General features: G+C 44.5%; 1 long non-coding RNA gene across 1 annotated transcript; it reads left to right on the forward strand.

The window, feature by feature from the left end:
• Positions 1 to 2,546: 2,546 nt before the first annotated feature.
• On the forward strand, positions 2,547 to 5,143 carry LOC123136922 (uncharacterized). Its single transcript, XR_006467503.1, has 3 exons — positions 2,547 to 3,310; positions 4,378 to 4,452; positions 4,544 to 5,143. It is a non-coding gene; the product is annotated as an uncharacterized lncRNA (long non-coding RNA).
• The last annotated feature ends 253 nt before the right edge of the window (positions 5,144 to 5,396 follow it).

The raw sequence follows: 5,396 nt of genomic DNA on the forward strand, positions 1-5,396 counted from the left end.
ATATCTGAGGCTACATAGCAACATGCATTGCACTGAATGACTAAATATGCAATCCGAGGCTACATAGCAACAAGGAAGAGTGTTACCTTAATGTTCTGATGATATCTAGATATACATCTTATAAGGTTTATATAATGGGATGGAGGGAGTGTTGTACTACATTATTGTGCAATTGTCGTTTAGCTTCTAATATTAACTTGGTACCTTTAGGTACATTTGTCATCGCCAAAGATCCACGCTTCGACCCTTTCTATGTATGGGGCAATGAGATATTCATGAATCAGCATCAAGTGAGGAAACTGATAAAGATTGTTATTAAAATGGGTCAAAAGATGTCAATCGAACTATTTGTTTACACTTTATGCAAGACAACAGTGAACTGTAGGATGTGGTAAGTAAGAACTCTGTAGCCTTCTTTTTACTGCCATAATGAGTTGTGTTAGATGACAATGTCTGAATCTTTTTTCCTTTGAAGTGGTTCCCGAAGCAGTTTACTCGAGATTACCTCTGAAACTACATGATTGGCGGCTGACCATCACAAGGGGTTGGACTAGAGTCGTGCGTGCCTTATGCATGGAGGAGAGAACAATAGGGGCATTCCACTTCGCCTTGTTCAGCAACCAGAATGTCTTTTGCCTCTTTCTTTACCATCTTTAATAGTACAAGTATACAAACCTAGTTCATCATTCTTTATTTGGTGCTTATGTAATTCTTTTTTTTGATGTAATTCTTGAACATATGTACCTGTGAATCGAATAATGCATTGGTTGTTTCAACCTGATGGATATGAATAAAGCTATAGCCTACTTTCAAATTTCAAATTTGGTACAATTTTAAATAGGAGCAAATAAATTAGGGTGATATTACGCTCTGTAGGTCATTACGGCGCACATAGTCTATAAAGCACACCGTGTGTGATATACATCATAATCAGACATGGTTCACAGAGAGGAAACATGTATAACCATGCACACAATTATCGTTTGCAAAGCGTGTGTGATGTCAAACAATATCACAAACTGTGCGAGAAAACTAAATGTGTGTGATTGTCGCCTTATCACACACGCTTTACAATACTGTTTGGGATGAGGCGCACATCGTAAACATAGAGCCAGTTTGGTTCGTGCCTGGAATGTGCCTGGCCTGCGCCTGGCATAAGATAAAACCACATAAGTCCGACTACGATGGTAATGCAAGCACAAACGAGTAGCAAGGATTGAGCGTTTGGGATAGGTGCGGGCATCGCACACGCTTTGTTCTGGAAAACGTATGCATTCGTAATCTATTCCCTGAAGGTTTCTGGGTCATGTGGTAAGGAGCCCCCCTATCGCCCACACTCACTAGGCGACGGTTTAAAATGTTGTCATGGAAAGGGGTTAAAAACCATTAGTATAGCAGCTCGCTGTACCATTGTTGGGTGGAAAGGAGATCCTTATAGAGGTTGTTGCTCAGTGTATCAAAATCTATGCAATGTGAGTGTTTAAATTACCTAAAGGTGTGTGCAAAGAAATTATGAACACACTATTGCAGGATCCTGGTGGGGTGATGATGGCAAGGATAAGAAAATGCATTGGTGGGCTTGGTGGGAACTTTGCTTCTCGAGAAATGAAGGTGGTATGGAATTCTGGGATTTACACTCATTTAATTTGGCCATGTTATCTAAACAAGCATGGAGATTGATCACCTATTCGGACTCATTGTGCACTCAAGTCCTTCGGGCGAAGTACTACTCGGATGGGAATGTTCTTAAAGCAGGGCCTAAAGAGGGCCCTTCTTTTACGTGGCAAAGCCTTTGGGATGGGATCCAAACCTTCAAAAGAGGATGCATCTGGCGAATTGGTGATGGACAGAGTGTTAATATATGGACAGACCCATGGATTCCTAGTAGTCCAGGCAGGAGGGTAATCACTCAATGTGGACAAGTGTTAGTATCCAAAGTTAATGACTTAATTGATCCAGGTACCGGACAATGGGACGAGCCTCTAATATCATCAGTTTTCTATCTGGTTGATGTTTGAAGAATTTTGAGCATTCCCCTGAATTATATGGCATTTGATGATTTTATTTCATGGCACTAGTTAATTTCACATGCGTTGCACGAAGGCATACATATTATGTTGGTTCAACACCAATCGTGTTATACTTTTAGGCCGTCATGCAACACTATTGACTTTTTTCACAGTTCTTCTTCCTCCTCCTCTATCCATTATATCTGCTCATCCCCCTTCCCACCCCGTAAAAATCCACTCCACCCATGTCAATGGAACATTCAATTTGCAATCCCATTTCACCTCTATCCACCACACACCTTGATTATTTAAACACGTAACCATGTAGTTCAATATATTTCACATCGCGATAGATCCATTTGTCTCTCCTCCTACCATCCCCACTCCACCCCCACGGTACTCTTTCCATTATTGATTTTCCTTTTTTGCATTAGAATACTTAATTTGAGTATTTAAGTTTTCAAGCGTACACTACAAGGGAAAAGCTTATACACATACGCTTACTGCTAAGTACTGCGTTTTTTAACAACCTGAAATCCCCATCTCCTCGTCCAAATCGAGCTCCCCTCCTCGCCACCGCCCCACGAATCCGCACACACACTCCACATTCTTCACCGATTCCCCAAACACACCGCTGCTGCGCCGCTCACCTCTAACCCAACCACGCCGGCGGTGGCCCCCCTCCTCCCCCAAGCACCGGCGGCCTCCTCTTCCTCCAGCGCCGAACTCCAACCTTCTCCTTCTCTCCCAAGCGAAGGGAAAGAGGGAAGGCCCCAGATCGGGCGAGACCAGATCCACGGCGGCATCGGCGCGCCATCGTCGACCTGGGTTGCGACCACCATGGTCGCCATCATCGTCTCCTCCATGGAGGTCCTACCCGCCAGGATCAAGCCGCGGCTTGAGTCTGCCATGGGGAATCCGCCCCGATTGCAGCGTGTAGGCAGACACTTTAGGAAGAGGAAGAGGGAGGAGGGAGGGGACGGGGGAGGGCAGCGCCCGTAGCCGCGTGTGTGTGGCCGTGGCCCCGGAGCGGCAGAGGAGGGGTAGGGTGATGCTCGCCGTGGCGGCCTCGACGGGCAACTACGTGGTGCCACCTTCCTCTAAGACCGGTCGCCTCATGCTGCGGCTACTGGCAGTGGCGAAGCGAGTCTCCCACCTCACCACCACCGCTGCTTGCCATCCGTCCCTCCTTCCATCCATGGCGGCGTCGACCTCCGGCGTCAGCAGGTTCAGCGCGGCGGCGGGCAACAACAATGGCAGCGTCGGTCTCCAAGACCCCATCCCGGCCTCTGTTGGAATATGTAGGAACCCACTCCTTCCCCTTCCCCTTCACTTGCTGCCCGCTCTATTCAAATCTGTTTCTGCATCCTCTGTTACAACTTGTTTGCTCTGTTTTTGGAGATGTGCTAGTCTGTATGAATGTATAATTGGTACGTATCTCAAAACAAAACTTGCAAATGGTTCAATACATTTACAGGCAGCACCGGGATGGCATGGTTGAACGCAAAAAGCAAATGCCATGACTGACGAAACTAAAAAATTAAACACTTTCTTCCTCGTCTAGGTGAAAACCATGTGACTGCTTGCACGATGCATCAAACGTAGTATCTGAAACAAGATTATCCTCCTGCCTACCTGCCTGCAAGTGGATGTTTTGTAATGGCACACCGTCTCAGATGGTTGTCGCCGGTGGCGAGGTTAAATATTCTTCTCGTGATTGGCCCGGGATAGTGTTTGATGGCTGAAGATTGCACGTGCTTGTGTTGGTAACTTAACTGTCCTTACAGTTATATACAGAAGTATGAGAAGTTAAGTTGCCAGTTAGACTTCTTTGCATATACATAGCGTATGTATGATGCTTACAAAAGGTCAACCGGTATGGTTGGCACTATAATTTTCTCATACTTCTGACGCTTCTGTAATTTTCTCTGTCAGCATTGATCTTTTATTAAAGTTTAGTTTACTGAAATGAAACTTATCGCGTACTTGTACAAACTAGCCAGTAATTTTTCTAGCAACATTTTTTTCGGCCAAGGACCTGAAAAGAGTTTTGGCTTTGCAAGGGTGGTCCTGTTTCTAAACAGCTGAAACATCCTCCTTAACTTGTTTCTGCATTACTGCCAAAGAAGTAGTATCTGTAAACAATGTTTTTGATATAGATTTTGAGCTCGCCCATCCTATTTTCTGTCACTGTCTTGATTAAACGATGCAAATATGGTTGAGCTCAAGGTTAACAGAGACGGGAATTGTCAGGTCTACCTACCGGATTCAGTTTTCTGTTTACTTTTTGAGAATAGTATATTTAGTATCATTAGTACAGACCTGCTCTACAAGTACTTATCTCTTTTTGGATCATCCTTTTAACCAGTTTCGGGCATTGTCTCATCAATTTTACCGAACTCCTGAACACCATAGATTTGTGCGGCAACAGGTGGTCAATCAGGTTAGTATTGTGAATTCAGGCATTCCATCCACTCTCATAGTAAATTCAGTGTTACTTTAACATTGACCCCCATGCATAAACACCGGTGCAGCACAGCTGTATGTACAAGGAGCAGAGCGCATCGGTTCATGCTCGAGCCCCGAAGAAGGTAGCAATGTTTGGGTTTTCCTCAAGGATGTCAGACACTATTTACAGTATGTTAAATGCAGACAATGCTCTTGATTTATGAGAATTATTTATTTACCTAGTGGATCCCCAATTATATATCTGTCCCTATCAATGCAAATGCTGAGCCATGTTCCACTTTTACTGCTTTCCACATCGACCGGGGCCTGCTTGAGCTGAGGGCTAGGGTGAGGGACGTGACGACGTCACAACTCAAGGCGACGGCTGCCATCGGTCAAGTGTGGCTAGTCGAGGCTGCCCGTTGTGTTTCGTCGCAGTTGCAGGCCGCGAGATCAAGCCGGGAAGGCTCCACGCATTGACGAGTGAGCCAATTTTTGGATTGGACCATAACAACTTGTCTCAGTCTCTGACGTCTAGAAGTAGTGGTAAAGTTTTGAATTTGCATGGCAAGAACCACTTACGTAGGTAGCTGACACACACAACATTGTGTTTACACTCTTATACTTATGTAAAAGATATGAATTATATATGAGTTGCCTCTACAATGAGGAACTGTGATAGTAGATACGGCAATTGTGTGATAGAATGGATTTGATTGATTTTTTTTTAATTTCTAATAAGTTAGTAGCAGCGTGGGACAAAAACTGCTTGCTACTAGTATTTAGGATACTAGTAGCGTTGGTAGTATGGACACACTAATACTATTTCGTCAGTAGTAGCGTGGGTGGCACATGCTACTACTAACAAAATTTGTAGTAGCGCGGGTTTAACCCACGCTAGTACTAACTATTAGCTGTAGCGCGATACTAGTAGCGCGG

Source organism: Triticum aestivum, chromosome 6B, assembly GCF_018294505.1.
Source record: "Triticum aestivum cultivar Chinese Spring chromosome 6B, IWGSC CS RefSeq v2.1, whole genome shotgun sequence".
Lineage (NCBI taxonomy): Eukaryota > Viridiplantae > Streptophyta > Magnoliopsida > Poales > Poaceae > Triticum > Triticum aestivum.